Raw genomic sequence first — 20,165 nt, 5'->3', positions numbered from 1 at the left:
GTGCATTAAATGCAGCCTTGGCAGTGTAATTCCATATCTTATACTTTATATTAAAATGACAGACATTCTGGCCAAATAGTGGATCACTCACAAGCATTGAGCATGCAGCTGGGGCCAAGATTGTGTCTTTTGGTTTATTTGTTGGAGGAGTAAACAGAAATAAATACAAATATCACAACTTATAACCGTTCAACAAACAGGAAGAGAATGAAGAAACGTTTCTGTAGTTTGATATGGTAATTGGATATAGAATGGGTTCTACACCACTACAGTGCCTACAGTGGCTTCAGAGAGGGTGAAATACAGAATCAGTAGGATACTCATATCATAGAATCATAGAATTCCTACATTGCAGAAGGAGGCCATTCGGCCCATTGAGCCTGCATCCAACAACAATCCCACCCTATTTCCATTAACCCACGTATTTAAACTGCTGATTCCCCTGACAGTAAGAGACAATTTATCATGGCCAATCAACCTAATTGCACATCTTTGGAGTGTGGGAGGAAACCGGAGCACCCGGAGGAAATCCACGCAGACATGGGAGAACGTGCAAACTCGACACAGTCACCCAAGGCCGGAATTGAACAAGGGTCCCTGGCGCTGTGAGGCAGCAGTGCCACCGTGCCACCCTTCATTTTATTATTTTTATATTTATTTTATTAATTTTATTATTCTGCCTAATAAAAGGAATATAAAGAAAGTATAAAGAAAGACTTGAAAAGTTATTCTTTTCTTGTGTGGACGATAAGAGTCTAAGAGATGCTATGTTAGAAATGTTTCAAATTACATAAGGATGAAACAGGTTATGATCTTGCAGGTTGCTTAAGAGATGAGGCATCAAAAACAAACGGTGTAGTACAAGATTTGGTATAAAAGATTTAGAACAAGACAAAGGAGAAACTTATTTACGCAGAGACTTGAGGGGAAGGTGGTTATAGTTCGATGTTGAGGTTAACGATCCATTCAGCATTCTCAGCGCGCACAGCCCAGTATTTGCGTGATGGTCTGACTCAGATTGCCACAGTCACAATTTGAGTTCTCCCTCATGCTTCACTGGCCCGTCTTCGAGCAGGTGAGAATTGTCCTGATTTTCTGTGAAGGTTGAAACATGTGACTTCACCACTTAGAACCCTCACCAGATTGCAGTAGGTACGTTTGCAGTCAACCAGGAGGTGAACCACAGGGAGGTGGGGATGTCCCCCCTCACTTTGCAGGGGTTTGGTAGTTCCAGTGGGGACTATGGGATTGCAGACTTGTGTGTGGGGTTATCTGAGGTTCGGTGTCAATGGGGGTGCTTTGTTAACGATTAGCCAGTGGTGTTCTTTGAGGAGGAATATTTCCCTGCGGACTCAACATGTGCTCGCACAGTAAACCACTCGGGCTGTGTTGGTCTTTACATTCCAGAAATAATCCTTATAACTTCCAGGAGGCAGATATCTACCACACTTGTGTAGCAGCTCCTGATCTAGGTTGAGCAGCAGTACTCTGCTGTTGGGTAGACCTAGGTGAGTGAAGCAATACATAGAGTGTTAGCTTTGCTGCCCCAGGTGGTAGCTACCAGTTTCTGTTGAGATTCACTCACATCTTGACGGTGGTTCCAGTGTTCTGGAGGTGTTGCTGCTAGGTCAGCATACGGTCAAGAGTGGAAGGCTGAAACAGCATTTAGCCTAAGTCTCCATTTTCTGAAGTAGGCTTCCAGAGAACATAGATTTTCAGTGAGTGTTTTCTCAATGTCCTGAGGTTCTTCAGCCTGAAAAGCCTGGGCTAAGTTGTCAGCAAATGGAAGAACCATGTCTTTGTCAGGATGGTGGGGCAGTGGGGATTCACTGGTGTCCATGCTGAAGAGGATCATTACAAGAGCTGATCCCTGTGGGAGCCCAGCATTGGTTATGTGTAGACAGCTGACTTGATTGCCAAGGTGCATATGAAACTGTCGGTTGCTGGTGGGGTTAATGATTGAAGCAGAATATATGAATATTCAAGATTAAACTGACAGGTAGGTGAAGGAAAAGGGGAGGAAGCTTTATGGAAAGAGGTGAGTAAATGTGACCAGCATGATTTGTTTTCATGGACAGTGAATCTGTTTGGGCACCGGCTCTCTTGGTCAACCTCTCACACGGAGTTCATCCAGAACACTGCTGCCCAAATACGATCCACAAAGCACTCCGGCACTTGCTTCCCTTCTTCGGCTCTTTATCTAGTGATGCCTTTATTTTTAAATTCTCATCCATGTTTTCAAGTTTCTCTCGATCTCAAACCTCGTTCAGTCCTACAGCTCTCCAAAGTCTCTGCACTCTTCCAATCCAGGCCTCGAGGGCACCCCTCATAATCAACACTCCATCATTGGCAGCCTTCATCCTTCAAACCTATCTTTTTGGTCAAGGTTTTGGTCATCTGTCCTAATACTTTCTTATACGGTTTGGTTTCAAATTCTGATTGCTAAAGTCCTGTAAAAATCTATTGGATAATTATATAAATGTATCATAGAATCATAGGTTGGCAAGTTTGCTGATGACACAAAGGTTGGTGGTGTTGTGGATAGTGTAGAGGGATGTCAGCAGTTGCAACGAAACATAGATAAGATGCAAGACTGGGCGGAGAAGTGGCAGATGGACTTCAACCCAGATAAGTGTGTGGTGGTTCATTTTGGCAGCTCGAATAGGATGAAAGAATATAATATTAAGGGTAAGACGCTTGGCAGTGCGGAAGATCAGAAGGATCTTGGGGTCCGGGTTCATAGGACACTCAAAGCAGCGTCGCAGGTAGAGGCTGTGGTTAAGAAGGCGTATGGAATACTGGCCTTCATCAATAGAGGAATTGAGTTTAGAAATTGGGAGATAATGCTGCAGCTGTATAGGACCCTGGTCAGACCCCACCTGGGGTACTGTGCCCAGTTCTGGTTGCCTCATTACAGAAAGGATGTGGAAGCCATAGAAAGGGTGCAGAGGAGATTTACAAGGATGTTGCCTGGATTAGGTGGCATGCCTTATGAGGATAGGTTGAGAGAGCTAGGTCTTTTCTCCTTGGAGAAGCGAAGGATGAGAGGCGACCTGATAGAGGTGTATAAGATGTTGAGAGGTATTGATAGAGTGGATTCTCCGAGGCTTTTACCCAGGGCTGAAATGGTTGTCACAAGAGGTCACAGATTTAGGGTGCTGGAGAATAGGTACAGAGGAGATGTTAGGGGTAAGTTTTTCACTCAGAGGGTGGTGGGTGCGTGGAATCGGCTGCTAGTAGTGGTGGTGGAGGCGGATTCGATAGGGTCTTTTAAGAAACGTTTTGGATAAGTTCAAGGAAGTTCGTAAGATAGAGGGTTATAGGTAAGCCTAGTAGGTAGGGACATGTTCGGTGCAACTTGTGGGCCGAAGGGCCTGTTTGTGCTTAGCTTTTCTATGTTCTATGTTCTAATCCCTGCAGTGCAGAAAAAGGCCTTTCAGCCCATCGAGACTGCACCGTCAACAATCCCACCCAGGCCCTATCCCCTATTTAGCCAACTAATCTCTCTGACACTAAGGGGGAATTTAGCATGACCAATCCCCCTAGCCTGCACATCGTTGGACCGTGGGAAGAAACCGGTGCACCCAGAGGAAACCCACGCAGAAACAGGGAGAATGTGCAAACTCCACACACAGTCACCTGAGACCGGAATTGTCCCTGGTACTATGAGGCAGTACTGTGCTGCTGTGCCGCTACCGTGTAGCTATTGTTATTGTTGCTCCCATATTCCAAGTACAGCAGCTTATATGAAGGAGTGATAAAGTACCTGGTAAGAGAACACCTTGCAGACAGTAATGAAGCTAATGTGATTGAATTTGATATTAAGTTTTCGCGGGAGAAGGGAAGAGCCTTCGGTAACACCCTTCGGTAATTCAAATTTCAAGGGGATGGGATATAAATTTGTCACATTAAGGTGGGCTGAACTGGATAAATGTAATTAGATTATTTATTAGTCACAAGTAGGCTCACATTAACACTGCAATGAAGTTACTGTGAAAATCCCCTAGTCGCCACACTCCGGAGCCTGTTCGGGTACACTGGAGGGAGAATTTAGCATGGCCAATGCACCTAACTGGCACTCCTTTCAGACTGTGGGAGGAAATCAGAGCACCCGGAGGGAACCCACACAGAAACTGGGAGAACATGCAAACTCCACACAGACAGTGACCCAAGCCGGGAATTGAACCCAGGCCTCTGGCGCTGTGAGGCAGCAGTGCTAACCACTGTGCCATCGTGCCGCCTATATATTCGTTGCCTATATAAGGTCAATGTATATCAATAAAAGTAAAATCTCTACTTGTGTAGTTAAGTGACCTTGGTCAACATATAAGATAAGATACTGTATCAAGCTTAAAAGTAAAGGCTGACATTAATGCAAGAAAAGTCAAAATTCTGCAGACTGGGAGAGCTATAATAAGTAAGAGTGGGATTATAAAGTGAAAGGTGACATTTGCAGAAAAGACCTCGCAAGGAATATCAAAGCTAACAGTAAAAGCTTTTATAAATATTATAAGAGAGAGTGTCAAAGGCACATGTGGACATGATAAAGACTGATGTAGATGATGATATAATTAACAATAAGGAAATAAAAAAGAAAAAATAATGGGATAACAGTAGGTACATTTTTAGGATATCATAATTTATATTTCAATGTATTAAAGGTAATAGGTGAAGAAATTGTAGATTTGTTTGTAACTTTATGAAGCTGTCTTGTGAATTGTGCTGTTGGATTATAAAAATACCAGTGTCACTCCATTATTTCAGAAGGGATGAAGAAAGAAACCGAGTAAGTACAGAGCTGTCAGTCTAATATTAATTGTTGAAAAGCTTTTGGAGTTTATCTTTTCTTTACAAACTATATAGACATCATTTTTCCTTTTTTATATCAGTTTAAATGCATTTGTTTGTTTATCTATTTTTGAGTCTCATTTGTTTAGTCCGAGCTTATTTGTTTTGGAATTTATTTATTCTACACTTGCAGCATTACATTTTAAATGGATTTCACTTGTCTTACTGAGACACTGTCAGATATAAATGCCTTTAATTGTTCCCTTATTTCACTGAAGTTATATTTACTACACTCCTGATCCTCAGTATATCTAACTCTCGTGATCATGTTCGATATTATCATACCATGGTCACTAATGTCCAGGGTTGCTCTGCCTCCATTTCCTGCATTTTCTGTAATCTTTGCAAATATCAGTTCGAGGTAATTTCCTCTTGTTTCTTCATTGTCACACTTCTTCAAATAACAGAGTTGTGTACTGTTCATCAACTCTGATTCTAAAGTGTGAGATCTCTTATTGAAATAGATTTGCTATTCACATATACCCTCCCCACGTAATCAGAGAGCAAATTGTCCTTCCTTGTTCCCTGGTTTGGATAACTGTAGTTTTAGAAAGCTTTTCCTTAAAGCATTCTGCCCAGAACAATTCATTCTCTACATTTCCCCTTGTCATGTTTAGCAGTGGTGAAGTGCTGCTGGAACGCACTGGAGCACTGCTCCTACGCCTTCCACTTCAAGTAGACCTGTAAACCCAGTACGGCCTGCCAAACCTGGACTGTCAGGCGAGGCAGTATAAGTGACAGTGCAGGCCCAGGCGTGACAACAGAGTGTCAGTTTGGACCCGCTAGTGTCTGAGTAAGTGAGTGACTGTGTAAGAGACAATGCTGGGATCAAGGAAAGAAAATATGAGGGGATGGGAGAGAGAGAGAGAGAGAGTGCGGGGGAGGAGAGAGAAAGTGCGGGGGAGGAGAGAGAGAGTGCGGGGGAGGAGAGAGAGAGTGTGGGGGAGGAGAGAGGGGGTGCGGGAGAGGAGAGAGAGAGTGCGGGGGAGGAGAGAGAGAGTGCGGGGGAGGAGAGAGAGAGAGCGGGGGAGGAGAGAGAGAGTGCGGGGGAGGAGAGAGAGAGTGCGGGGGAGGAGAGAGAGAGAGTGCGGGGGAGGAGAGAGAGTGCGGGGGAGGAGAGAGAGTGTGGGGGAGGAGAGAGAGTGCGGGGAAGAAAAAGAGTGTGGTGGGCAGAGACAGTCTCAGGGTAGAGAGAGTGTGTGGGGTGGGGCGGGGGGAGACACTTTATTCTACGTCACCTCTCCTCATTTTTCTGACCAATTCACTCCACATTTCTCTACATTAAATTTCAGCTGCCACATGTCTGTCCATTCCACCAGCCTGTCTACATCCTCTTGATGTCTATCACTACTCTACTCACAGTCCACAATACTCCCAAGTCTTGCATCATCTTCAAATTTCGAAATTGCCTCTTGTACGCCTACTTCTGAGCTATAAATATATATCAAGAACAGCAGTGAATCCTCCATATACCATCCCCCAGTCAGAGATAAGTAAAGTTTCTGTAATCCATGTTTATAATAGGATTGAATTAAATAATTAAACTGTTGCAAAATGAAATTCTAGCTATGCTAAAGACTAATGTTACAAAATACCACAAGGTTCAAAATAAAATGCCTACTGGCACTAATATTTGTCACTTAAAAAAGCATCATTTTACTGACATTTGGGGAATGAAATGAATCATATACAGGAGAGCAATGTAATAGGATACTCAAAATAACAGGCTGCATTTTCCAGTCCCTTCGGCCGGTGTAATCTTCCAGTTCCATTGAAGTTGACCCCTCGTGGTGGGGCAAGTGAGCCATGCAAAATCCCATAGACTTCGACAGGACTGGAAGATCCCACCAGTGGCCAACGGGTCGCCTCATCCAGCGCAGGAAAATCCTCCACTGGGCCAGGAAATCCCAGCCGGTATGACAATATAATTTTTTAGACTCAAAATTTCCCACTATACTACTGGTATGTAGCTCTGTTTACTTTCCACATGTCCCTGCCATATAAGGTTATACAAACTCCATCCTTCCCCCCGCCCCCCTGCCTTTGTCTTTTCTAAATCCTCCATACCCATAAATATCATAGAATTAACACCCACTCGAGCAGGTAGACTTGCTCCATTTTACTGCTTATGATGGAACAAACAGCCAGGGATTTTGGGCTCCACTCATTGTCTTGCTCGTCCGACTTCTCATTAAGAGTTGGATTTTACACAGCTTGTCATGACCGGAACCATGTCTGCCTGGTTCGGGAGAGGCCCCATGTCAATCTCCCAGGGTTGGGAAAACCGCCCTCCCGATCAAGTCAAATGGTGGAAGGGACTGACATAGAATTCCCGGTTGGCGGCAGCAGGATGTCAATTTAGGTTCATTAATGCTCACTGCAATTTGCTGGTTGCTCAGGGATTAAATGGAGATAGCGCAGATCTCAGGCACCGTCGGAAGGCTGACCAGCAAAACCAGGTCAGGTTTTCCAGCAACCTCCCAGGGTGCTCAGTCGAGGGACCCGACATTGGGCAGGAGGTTGGGCTGCTCAACGCCACACTCTTGTCCTTGCCCCTGACCTCCTTCACCTTCCTGCGAACCTCACCTTGCCTTCACTCACGCCGCTGCCTCCCTGATCCTGGGCCTCGGCTGGGTGCAGTACCACCAACGGCCACTACTCCTGCTGGCACTGGCTGCAATGATGGAATACTGACCTCTGATTGGCTGGCTACTCTCAGTGGACGGAAATTTCGCCACGGAGGACCTCAATCATGGGGAAGGCCGTCAGTAGCCAATTAACGAGAGGCAGTTGATTCCATCAGGCCTCCCCCATGGAACTGCTGAAATTCCTTTCTTGCTGGTTTCTCCAATCAGACCTACAATATCCTGCATTGTTTCTGTTGGACTCCAGTTTTTCACGAAAATAAATAATAAAATAGCTATTTTAATATACTTCTGTGGCTACAACGAAGCTAAACATTATTCAATTTATAAACATAAATTACACTTTTAAATTTTACATAATTGGTATTGAAAATATAACCATTTTGAACAATTTAAATACACCCTAATTATATTTAGTACTTTTCTCTACATGCTTACAAATTAAATGTTTATGTCACTTCCTCTGCAAATTACTGTGTTCAATTCACTATCTGCGATATATCTGCAATGAGAAACAGCTTTACAGTAATTTAAAAGACTGCCCCCATGTGGTAAAGGTCAGACTCAGTACGTTTCTTTCAATGCACTTGTATTTAGAACTGATCTTATCTTGCACATTACCATAAAAAGCTGTTTTAGTTCCCTTATTGTTATGGGCCAGAATCCCTTCTGCAGTCACACAAAGAGTTTGCTTAATAAATGATGATTAGGACCTCCATGATAAAGGTTTGCACTTTGCACCAATTCATTAAGCAAGATGTCTTTATGACTATAATACAGTTTGCTAGGACTACTCAAGCGTGCATGCAACGTGTAGAATACAAACATTTTGATTCTTATCATTGGAATAAACTCTTAATCAACCATCACTTGTTCTTAACACACACTGATTTAACAAAAGATACTAAAGTGATTTACAGACATCAGGCACACTAGCAAAACATAGAATTTACCGAGAATTATTGACAGACAGAATACAACAGTCCATACCCACTTGACTGACTTTAAGCCTCAATTTACTACCATTAATTTGTTGCTTCCCTCCACCCATTTCCTGCCATTGTTCGTACTCTCAGAAAAACATCTCTAAAAGGCCCAAAATGGGTGCAGGGATCGCAATGTACGATGGGCTGTTTGTTCCGATGCAGGCAGCATGCAAAATCCATGCTGGCTAATCACTCATATGATTGCAGCCAGTGCTGAGCCTGTAACTGAGGGGCTGTCCACCTGAGAAGTGATGCAAAATCGTGAGTAACTAGCACAAGTTCAAGCCAAAACATCTGTATTACTTAAAGGCAGCCTGAACCTCTTAAATAGGAGGTGCATTCTGTCTGAGGCAGCTGCTGGACTTCATTGCGGAAATAACCTTGATCTTGAAAAGACATAGGAATGCCCCATATAGAACAAACAAGAACAAAGAACAATACAGCACAGGAACAGGCCCTTCGGCCCTCCAAGCCCGCGCCGCTCCCCGGTCCAGGATTGAATCCTGAATCCAGGATCCCCGCCCAATTTTCCAGCCTATCTACATACCAATATCCTATCCACCGAGCTGTCCCTCACAGCTACGATGCTTTGTTCATCACAACCTATTAACTCACCCCCACCCCCCCATTCCAGACCATGTGATCTCCAGGGAGAGGCGAAAACCCAGAGTGAAAACCCCAGGGCCAATATGGGGGAATAAAAATCTGGGAAATTCCTCTCCGACCCCCTGAGGCGATCGAAACGAGTCCAGGAGATCACACTGGCCCTGATCGGAAAATGCTTCCCAACCCTAGTCATTTCCACTTCCACGAACACCATATGAATTCCCTGCCCCCGAGACAGGTTCCCAACTATCCGCAGTCTCGCTCTGTACTGGCACCAGCAAGATGATCATAGAATGAAGCCTTGAAACGAGAAACAAGGAACAATTAGCCCGCGCCGCTCCCTGGTCCAAAACTAGACCACTCTTTTGTATCCCTCCATTCCCACTCCGTTCATATAGCTGTCTAGATAAGTCTTAAACGTTCCCAGTGTGTCCGCCTCCACCACCTTGCCCGGCAACACATTCCAGGCCCCCATGACCCTCTGTGTAAAATATGTCCTTCTGATATCTGTGTTAAACCTCCCCCCCTTCACCTTGAACCTATGACCCCTCGTGAACGTCACCACCGACCCGGGGAAAAGCTTCCCACCGTTCACCCTATCTATGCCTTTCATAATTTTATACACCTCTATTAAGTCTCCCCTCATCCTCCGTCTTTCCAAGGAGAACAACCCCAGTTTCCCCAATCTCTCCTCATAACCAAGCCCCTCCATACCAGGCAACATCCTGGTAAACCTCCTCTGTACTCTCTCCAAAGCCTCCACGTCCTTCTGGTAGTGTGGCGACCAGAACTGGACGCAGTATTCCAAATGCGGCCGAACCAACGTTCTATACATCTGCAACATCAGACCCCAACTCTTATACTCTATGCCCCGTCCTATAAAGGCAAGCATGCCATATGCCTTCTTCACCACCTTCTCCACCTGTGACGTCACCTTCAAAGATCTGTGGACTTGCACACTCAGGTCCCTCTGCGTCTCTACACCCTTTATGGTTCTTCCATTTATCGTGTAGCTCCTCCCTACATTATTCCCACCAAAATGCATCACTTCGCATTTATCAGGATTGAACTCCATCTGCCATTTCCTTGCCCAAATTTCCAGCCTATCTATATCCTTCTGTAGCCTCTGACAATGTTCCTCACTATCTGCAAGTCCTGCCAGTTTTGTGTCGTCCGCAAACTTACTGATCACCCCAGTTACTCCTTCTTCCAGATCATTTATATAAATCACAAACAGCAGAGGTCCCAATACAGAGCCCTGCAGTACACCACTAGTCACAGGCCTCCAGCCGGAAAAAGACCCTTCCAATACCACCCTCTGTCTTCTATGACCAAGCCAGTTCTCCATCCATCTAGCCACCTCCCCCTTTATCCCATGAGATCCAACCTTTTTCACTAGCCTACCATGAGGGACTTTGTCAAACGCTTTACTAAAGTCCATATAGACAACATCCACGGCCCTTCCTTCGTCAACCATTTTGGTCACTTCTTCAAAAAACACCACCAGGTTAGTGAGGCATGACCTCCCTCTCACAAAACCATGCTGACTATCGTTAATGAGTTTATTCCTTTCTAAATGCGCATACATCCTATCTCTAAGAATCTTCTCCAACAAGTATAGCAATGAGCATGCTCCCAACTCTTTCATTGTAGCCCTGGTGGCCTTGGTGCAAGAGGTTAACAGGAGGAGAGGGGTCCTCTATTCACATGAGGCCAGGCGACCTTCCAAACAAACTCTGAGAAGGCTATGGGATCAGATGCTATGCAGATAACTGCCAGGAGAGTAGCTCGAATGCTTGGAAACAGTGTTGGAACAAGTTCAATGACCCCACACAAGTGATCAAGGTCAGCGAATACATCTTCAAATGCTACGTCCCACCAACTGCATCACCATCATGTTTACACATACATAGCATTGCTGCTAGCCTCACAGTCACATGTCACAGTTTGCATACAATGCTTACTATTCAACCATGATGGCCACATCACCCAGACAGATTGTACCACACTCATAGAATCATAGAATCCCTACAATGCAGAAGGAGGCCATTCAGCCCATTGAGTCTGCACCGACCACAATCCCACCCAGGCCCCATCCCCATAACCCCATGTATTTACCCTTGCTAATCTCCCTGACACTAAGGGGCAATTGAGCGTGGCCAATCCACCTAACCCATACATCTTTGGACTTACTGACCCACTTCCCTCTCTCTTGCTGTACAAGTGAGGAAGGTTGAAGGCAGTAACGCCTAACTGGTAAGAGACAGGCACAGCTCTGTGACCTCACCCCAGTGCCACAGAAGGTGCTCGCCATTGTTGGGGCAACCATGACTGAGGTTGTGGCCGACTGTGGAGCTAAAAATGCAGATGACAGTACATTCGTATCTAATCTACCTTCTCATATGCACGCTCCCTTCTTCCCACAATCTCCTCTGATTTACAAACTGTCGATGACATAAGCATGTACATCTTGCTTTTCCTCTACTTCCTTCACCATAACCCGACCCTTGAGTTTTACTCCTTTCAGAAACCCGAGAACTGCAACCTGGCCAGACACTGGTGGAGGAACACTAAGTGCGAAAAGTACAAAAAGTTAATGATGATGAAACACTATCACGCAATCTTACACTTGCAGTCACCAGTTGAATACTGACACTACACATGCTTCAGAGGGAACCTGAGGGGTTAAGGTGAGTCACCAGGCAACCAGATGTCGCGCTTATGCAATACAAACTTATGAGCTGTAAGTATGAATCTATGAAGTATAAATCCAAAATGGATCCAAACTTCCCTGTGGGGCAAAACAAAGTGGAGAGATCAAGTGACCTTCCATTTCTTGCCAGTACACGTGGTATTCGTGTCTGTTTGAGTATTGACAAAGTTATTAAAATGCAAGCAATCTTCTAGGACAAATCTTTGAGAAGTTGCAAACAACCCTTCTTGTGGTTAATGGCTACACTTCTCCAACTACTGTGCGATGTGGGCAAGAGACATCCAAGCTATGTTGTCTGAGAAATGGTCTAACCATCGAAAACTATCCATGAGAACAATGTAAAGCGATGTTCTGATCACAGGAGAGCAGCTAGATTTCTGATAATGCATATTCTGGGCAGAAAGGACAGAAACATCCAGACAGTGAAGAGAAAAGACCCTACCCAAGAAATAGCAGTGGGCAGAGACTCACATTGACATTTATATCCCAGCTGAGGAAGTGTGGCAAGGCTTCAATATTGATTCTTGACTGGAGTATAATAAGAGAAACCTGCTACTGTGAACATAGAACAACAGTGAATCCATCCTCCAAAACCTCCAGGGCTTTTCCTCAATGGACAGAAAAGGGATTACAAGCCTGCATCATTTCCAGTCTTCACCCGGGGATTAAGCAAGTAGAACAGAGGAACTCCTGAAATCATAAGACCTAAAAACATGTTACTTGATCTTTTCTTGAGTGTGTGTGTATCCATGTGAGCGAGAGTGGGTGTTCATGAGTATATTCAGGTGTTGAACAATAAACATTTTTCTTTCTTTTCAAACTTATGAGTGAAGCTGTTATTTGTCTGCGCCTGACAATTGCAACACAAGTACTACCCCTATCATTCACTCTTACACTTACAGCCACCAGCTCACATACTGACACTGCACATGCACTTTAGAGGGCACCCTAGAGGTGGAACTTTCACATGGTGAGTCACCAGGTACAAGTGGCCTGCAACCAGATATCATGCTATGCAATAGAACTTATGAAGCAAAAAACGTAAAAGGGACACTTCCCTGTAAAATCAAAGTTAAAACACATTTTTAAAGCATGCTGCCCTCGATCAGAGGTAGAAAGAAAGGGGCGCCATCCCTATCATCTCTCTCCAGTCCACGACACAGAGTGGAAGGCACGGGCATTGCAGGTGTCAGATTCACAAAGGGTAAGGGCTCTCACAGGTTCTGCTGCAGAGGATTCACATAAGAACTTCACTGGGGTGATGTACAGAAAACTGCCGATGGGTATGCACAATGAAATGTTTGTTGCAGATCATGTCACTCACAAGATTGACCACAGTTTCTGGAAATTTGTGGGATCTCACACCTCATTGTAAGAACCCATTATAATCCAGAAAAACAAAGGACTATAACAAGGAAAGAGATGTTGAAGCCCATTATACCTGCAGGGGTGCTAACAGCCACCATCTCACCCCTGACGCTGTAAAGATCCATTTCAAAAAGGAACCGTGGAATGGGAATAGACGTCATTTTCATCTTTATAATCTTACCTCTCTAGTGGAATCCAAGCGTCTACCAAGGCAATAGTTACCCCAAACGGGGTGATTAATTTGGTTAATTACTTTTTCAGAGGCTAATGACTGGAACATTCTAAGCCATAAAACAAAAGATTAGTCCTGACACCAGATAAACATCACTTTACGAAATAATTGTCGACTGACTAGTCCCTCGCCCCAGCACAGTTCAAGTGAAGACCCTTGCAATGGTACAGCTCCTACTTTGCCCAATATTGGTGTCAGAGTCCCATGAATCAAAACCTATTTCTCCCTCACCAATTCTTGAGCCACGCATTTAACTCTCTAATCTGGTTTACCTTGCACCAATTTGTTTGTGGCTCAGTTAGTAACACAGAGATTATTACCTTTGAGGGTCTGCCTTTTAATTTAGTTACTAGTTTCTTACTCCCGCTCAGCAAAACATCTTTCCTAGTTCTACCTATGTCATTGGTACCTATGTGGATCATGCTAATTTTCCCTCTCACAGTAAATTCCTCTCCAGTCCAGAGCAGATGACCCAAACCCTGGCACCAGACCGGCAACAGAGCTGTCTGGACTCCCACTCTTAGCTGCAGAGAACTGTGTCAAGGGTTCTCAACAATACCGAACTCTGCTACCACCACATTCCAATTAACTCCACCCATTGAATGGCTTCCTATTCCATGATGCCATGGTTAGTTTGCTCATCCACCCTGCTAACACTGCTTTTACTCATACCTGTTGTAACAACTTTGAATCAATTGGACAATTGCAAAGACAGAGGTTTCTCCACTTCTACCTTCTGTGTCCCCATACCTGCCCCATTCGCCAAATCAGAAGACCCAATCCTAAGTTGTGTGCCTGTCTCCTGGTACAAATCCTCCAGGTAACATTCCCCCTCCCTGGTGTATCAGTGTCTGCAGCTTGACCTCCAGCTCAATGACTCTTAGCCAAATGTACTCAAACTACAGGCAATTACTGCAAACATGTTTGCCCTGGAGCACGCTGGCATCCAGGGGCTTCCACATTCTGCAATTGCAACACATCACTGGCCCTGCCATCTTTATTATGTGTTCATTTATTTATTTTTCTAAATAAATTTATAATAAATGAACATGTCAGCCCTGATTTTACCAGCACGGCTGCCCAAGGCTCATAAGATCCCACCAGAGGCCAATGGGGAATGCTGTTCTGCGAGCCTTGCCCGCCTCAATTTCGGGGAGGTCATACCTGTAAAATCAGGGCAGACTACTCCCAATAACCACTACTAGTAAATCTTACTACAACTAATAAAACCTTACAATTACCGATAAATTACACAAGTTATGAAGATAACCAAGCGACATATTCACCAATCAATTACTTTTTTTTTGCAAGAACACACTTTATTCATAAAACATATGCATGAAACACTACAAAACATTTCAACTTGTTATAGCAGGAAAGTACAATGATATTTATGTTCATTACAAAGATTAAAATGTACTTTGAGGTGCTTCAATACAGTAATGAGAACGTTAATAACATCTCAATATTTTCATGACAGAAAATACAATGACGTTCGTATCATATACAGCCATCATATTACACTCTAAGGTGCTTCAACACAGTTGCAGTTACTATGTACAATCAAGAACAAGCTTACAGTCTGAGGGCTTTTTACCTGGTTACCAGCCCCTCGGTCTACATTGGCTGAAAGGCCTGACACAGTGACCTTTTCCCATTGCATCTTGGTGACAGGTGCTCCAATCTTGAGTGTGTCCCTCAGCACATAGTCCTGGACTTTGAAATGTGTTAGTCTGCAACACTTGATCAAGGACAACCCTTTGCACTGGAAAACATCTGAAAGATAAAATATCTGAAAGAGACATTTTAAAACATTTCAAATTGTCATAACAGGAAAGTGCAGTGATATTCACATTTTCTCCAGAGATCAAGATGCACTTGGAGGTGCTTCAATTCAGGAATGAGAACATTACAAACATTTCAATATTTCTGTCACAGATAGTACAATTCTGTTCAAACTATATACATCGGTCGTGTAGCAGCACTCTTAAGGTGCTTCAATGCAGTTACATCCAGTTAGGATTAAGCACACAGTCTGAGGGGCTGTACACCGAGGGGATGGAGATCTCTTTTGTTCTGCTGACTGCCTCTTGGTCCTCCTCTCAACTGCTCTTTCAGGTATTGCTGACTGCCCAGATTCTCCTTTCAACCTGCTGTTCAAAATCCTTACTGGCGCTATCTAAATTCCTCTTCCCATTCATCCTAGTGTTGAGGGGCTGAGGTACAGATCAACCATGATCTAACTGAATATTACAGCTAGAGGCCAGTGTGCAGATTACAGAAAGTATTTCAAAGTCCAATGAAATGTTTAGTTTTATCATCAACAAGTGAAGCTTTAGCTATACTGGGCCCTGGTCTGACACCTTTTCTCTTTGGAGCAGAGGGGATATTTATGAGAGGTGCCCCAAAGTACAAGGGATTTTTCTAGAAGAGGTAGAATATTCTAGATTACCCAATGGGTCTGTTGGTTTCACTCTGTCTTGTATAATTCTATAAACAGGCTTGAGGGTCTGACTGGTCTACTTCTGTTTCTATATTCCAAAGAGATAAGGACGTGGAGGTAAATTGTCCACTGTACTTTCTGCAAAAGACCCATAGAAACATTGGGTAAATGAAGATCTCTTGATTGAAGCAATCTCTTGATTGAAGCAATGAAGGGTCGGTGCAGATAGTTTGCCTTGGCTGCTCTGGTGAGAATGTGAAACCTCGAGCATTGCAAAGCTGTCCAATGAACAAAGAGGTGCAACACTCTGCTGTGATCACCTTCCACCATACAGTCCATACAACCTTTGATTTGGCAAGTGTCTGACCTTATACTCCAAATAACCCACCCCTGCTGTTCCATATTCCCAGAGCTCGAACTCCTTGAACTTTTTATTGATCATTTCTTCAAGCTACTGAAATCCTTCTTGGACACATTGCCTACTTCCTCCAGTGCTGCTTTTTTCAGTGCTGTTGTTGCACAGTTTCTGGACATCACGGCTCACACCTCTTGCTCCCTTGTTCATTGATCATTCAAGTCCCTTTTGGGCTTTGGTTCTCATAGCAGGAGATTTTCAACCTCTGCTTCTCTTGAAGCATATCTGTAGTGTTGCAGGCTGCATTTGATCAGTTTGCATACCTTGCCATATGTTAATCCCCTATCTCGACAATTTAATAGAATCAGGATTGGGACATCAAATCTGGTAGTCGTCTCACTCATCCCTCTTCTGGTGATACAATGGTGCCATCAGAATTTTGGAACATGCATATTCTTAAGTGAGCTGACAGAAACAAGTTAATGAATAGTAGAATGCTGTCATTTTGCAATCTAGAAATGAATTCTTGAAGCTGGCAATGATAGAACATATATCACAGGAAATATTCAAAGGGCATTATGCCAAACAGAATGGATGGCAAAGGTCATCAAATGCTTTTGACTAAATTACAGAAAACAAATGTACCATTTGTGAGAGATATGACTTCAGTCAATATTGTTGGAGTAATTGGATAGCTCTTTCAAAGAGCCAGCACAGCATGATGGGCTGAATGGCCTCTTGTTGTGCTGTTTGATTCTATAATTATATGAATAAGAAATTAACATAGAAACATAGAAGATAGGAGCAGGAGGAGGCCATTTGGCACTTCACGTCTGCTCCACCATTCATTACGATCATGGCTGATCATCCAATTCAATAGCCTAATCCTGTTTTTTCCCCATAACCTTTGATTCCATTCGCCCCCAAGTGCTATATCCAGCCGCCACTTGAATACATTCACTGTTTTGGCATCAACTACTTCCTGTGGTAATGAATTCCACAGGCTCACCACTCTTTGGGTGAAGAAATGTCTCCTCACCTCTGTCCTAAATGGTCTACCCTGAATCCTCAGACTGTGACCCCTGGTTTTGAGCTCCCCCACCATCGGGAATATCTTCCCTGCATCTACCCTGTCTAATCCTGTTAGAATTTTATAAGTCTCTATGAGATCCCCCCTCATTCATCTGAACTCCAGCGAAAACAATCCTAACCTAGTCAGTCTCTCCTCGTACATCAGTCCCGCCATCCCCGGAATCAGCCTGGCAAACCTTTGCTGCACTCCCTCGAGAACAAGAACATCCTTCCTCAGAAAAGGACACCAAAACTGCACACAATACTCTGGCCTCACCAAAGCCCTGTATAATTGCAACAACACATCCCTGCTCCTGTACTCAAAACCTCTCGCAATGAAGGCCAACATGCCATTTGCCTTCTTTACCACCTGCTGCACCTGCATGCTTACCTTCAGTGACTGGTGCACAAAGACACCCAGGTCCTGCTGCACACTCCCCTCTCCCAATTTACAGCCATTCAGGTAGTAATCTGCCTTCTTGTTTTTGCTTCCAAAGTGAATTTAAATAACAAAGTGCGAAGCATTGGAAACTACACGTCTTCTGTCTTCACATTTCTTGCAGTGATATATAGTGAGGCTCTTTTCTGTTAATTTGATCAGTTTAATTTAACTTACTGCTCCAACAACAATACATCTAAATCTATGGAAAGAATTTTGTGGCATTGTCGCTGCTTCAATTTATATCATTAGAGCCAACATTATTTCTTATTGTGATTATTAGCAACTGATATTAATAAAAAACTTAGATATAAAATCTTGTGATAGTTATGAAAACCTCTTCAAGATGGAATTTCCTTTCTGACTATGGCAGGAGAAATTATATTAATTGATTACATTAGCCAGCAAATGGAGCTATGTCCTCGACCCAGCAACATTTTAATACTTAAATAGTCACATGTATAATGTTGGAGTGGCCAATAACACTTGTGATATTTAAAACCCGGTCAAAAGTTGTAACTCCTCCACTTTTTGATTTGATTGGATTTATTATTGTCACATGTATTAACATACAGTGAAAAGTATTGTTTCTTGCGCTATACAGACAAAGCATACCGTTCATAGAGAAGGAAACGAGAGAGTGCAGAGTGTAGTGTTGCAGTCATAGCTAGGGTGCAGAGAAAGATCAACTTAATGCAAGGTAAGTCCATTCAAAAGTCTGACAGCAGCAGGGAAGAAGCTGTCCTTGAGTCAGTTGGTACGTGACCTCAGACTTTTGCATCTTTTTCCTGACGGAAGAAGGTGGAAGAGAGAATGTCCGGGATGCGTGGGGTCCTTGATTATGCTGGCTGCTTTTCCGAGGCAGCGGGAAGTGTAGACTGAGTCAATAGATGGGAGGCTGGTTTGCATGATGGATTGGGCTACATTCACGACCTTTTGTAGTTCCTTGCTTGACCCGAATCAGGTTGGATTCATGCAAATTAGGGACGCAGAAAGAAAACCGGAACATGTGATTACATTAATTTAGCAAAGGAAGTTCAAAAAGTGAGGAAGAGTGTGAGGGAGAACTGTGGACTATCAGTGTTCAAATCTCAACTACCTTGAAGCACTATTACTGGCTGGCTTAATTGATTTTATGAGGTAAATAATTTGGAAAGTTACCAAAATAAAACATTCCTGCAATAAAACCAGTGCAATTACGTCCAATACCTGTACTGTGCCAATGCAATTTTCCCATTAGCCTGCACAAGAGTTCTTTTATTTTTACTTTCACAAAACTTCTTTCTGCCATCCGAACTTGCAAATAAATTTTTCCCTCCAATTTCCTCTGATGCTGTTCTGATAGTGCTGGCTTTTGATAGAAAATGTTGCAGTATTTCTGGTACGATGCTCAAATAGCCATTCTCACTCTGAATGGTGCAGCAAGAAGTCTCACAACACAAGGTTAAAGTCCACCAGGTTTATTTGGAATCACGAGCTTTCAGAGCGCTGCTCCTTCATCGGGTGAGTGATGAAAGAGCCTGATGAAGGAGCAGTGCTCCAAAAGCTCGTGATTCCAAATAAACCAGTTGGACTTTAACCTGGTGTTCTGAGACTTCTTACTGTGTTCACCCCTGTCCAACTTCGGCATCTCCACATTACCACTAATGGTGGCAAGCCATTTGACAGAAAGGGCGAGGAGTGGGGTCATGTGAGATCAGATCAAGCCTTCTACAGACTTTGAGTTCTGAGGAAGGGTCATCCTGACTCAAAACGTTGGCTCCATTCTCACTCCACAGATGCTGTCAGACCTGCTGAGACTTTCCAGCATTTTATGTTTTTGTTTCAGATTCCCGCTTCCGCAGTATTTTGCTTTTATCTTCTATTGGCTTTGCCTGACATCATAATTATGTATTTCCCAACAGCGGCCTTGGCTGATGCTTTTCTGCTTAGCCCAAGAATGCAGGTTAATGACCATTGTTATAGCGCCAACTGCTCTGAGATTAGCTTGGCAAAGAAACAGATTTCGAATCAAACTTTGGACCTTGCAGGCCCATGGGATGTAGCTTCCCTTTATGTGATGCATTTCTAATTGGCCCGTAAAAGGAGAGCTTGATTTTGCATTCCTGATATGCAAATATAAATAGCAAGGAGATGATCTTGAAGAACGTGGTGAAAAATGTCCGTGCTATCTGACTAAATGTAATTTGCGGGCAGCAATGGGCAAATAATCATTATCTAGTTATCACAAATTTTAAAAGTGAAATTCAGGATTGTAACAAAATGATGCAGCAAAATGTGTGCAATTTTGATCAAAGTGCAGGCACAGAAGTGTGAGCAAGGAAGTAGATAAGGCAGTTATATCCTACATGTGCAAACTGCCCATAGTAGGGAGATTATTTGAGCCCACAGCCATGTCATACAGCTCAGATTACATTCTGGCATTGGTCCATCTTTTGAGGATTTTGCTGAAAGTTAAG

Source organism: Mustelus asterias, chromosome 7, assembly GCF_964213995.1.
Source record: "Mustelus asterias chromosome 7, sMusAst1.hap1.1, whole genome shotgun sequence".
Taxonomy (NCBI): Eukaryota; Metazoa; Chordata; class Chondrichthyes; order Carcharhiniformes; family Triakidae; genus Mustelus; species Mustelus asterias.
Note: the sequence above shows the minus strand (reverse complement) of the source record.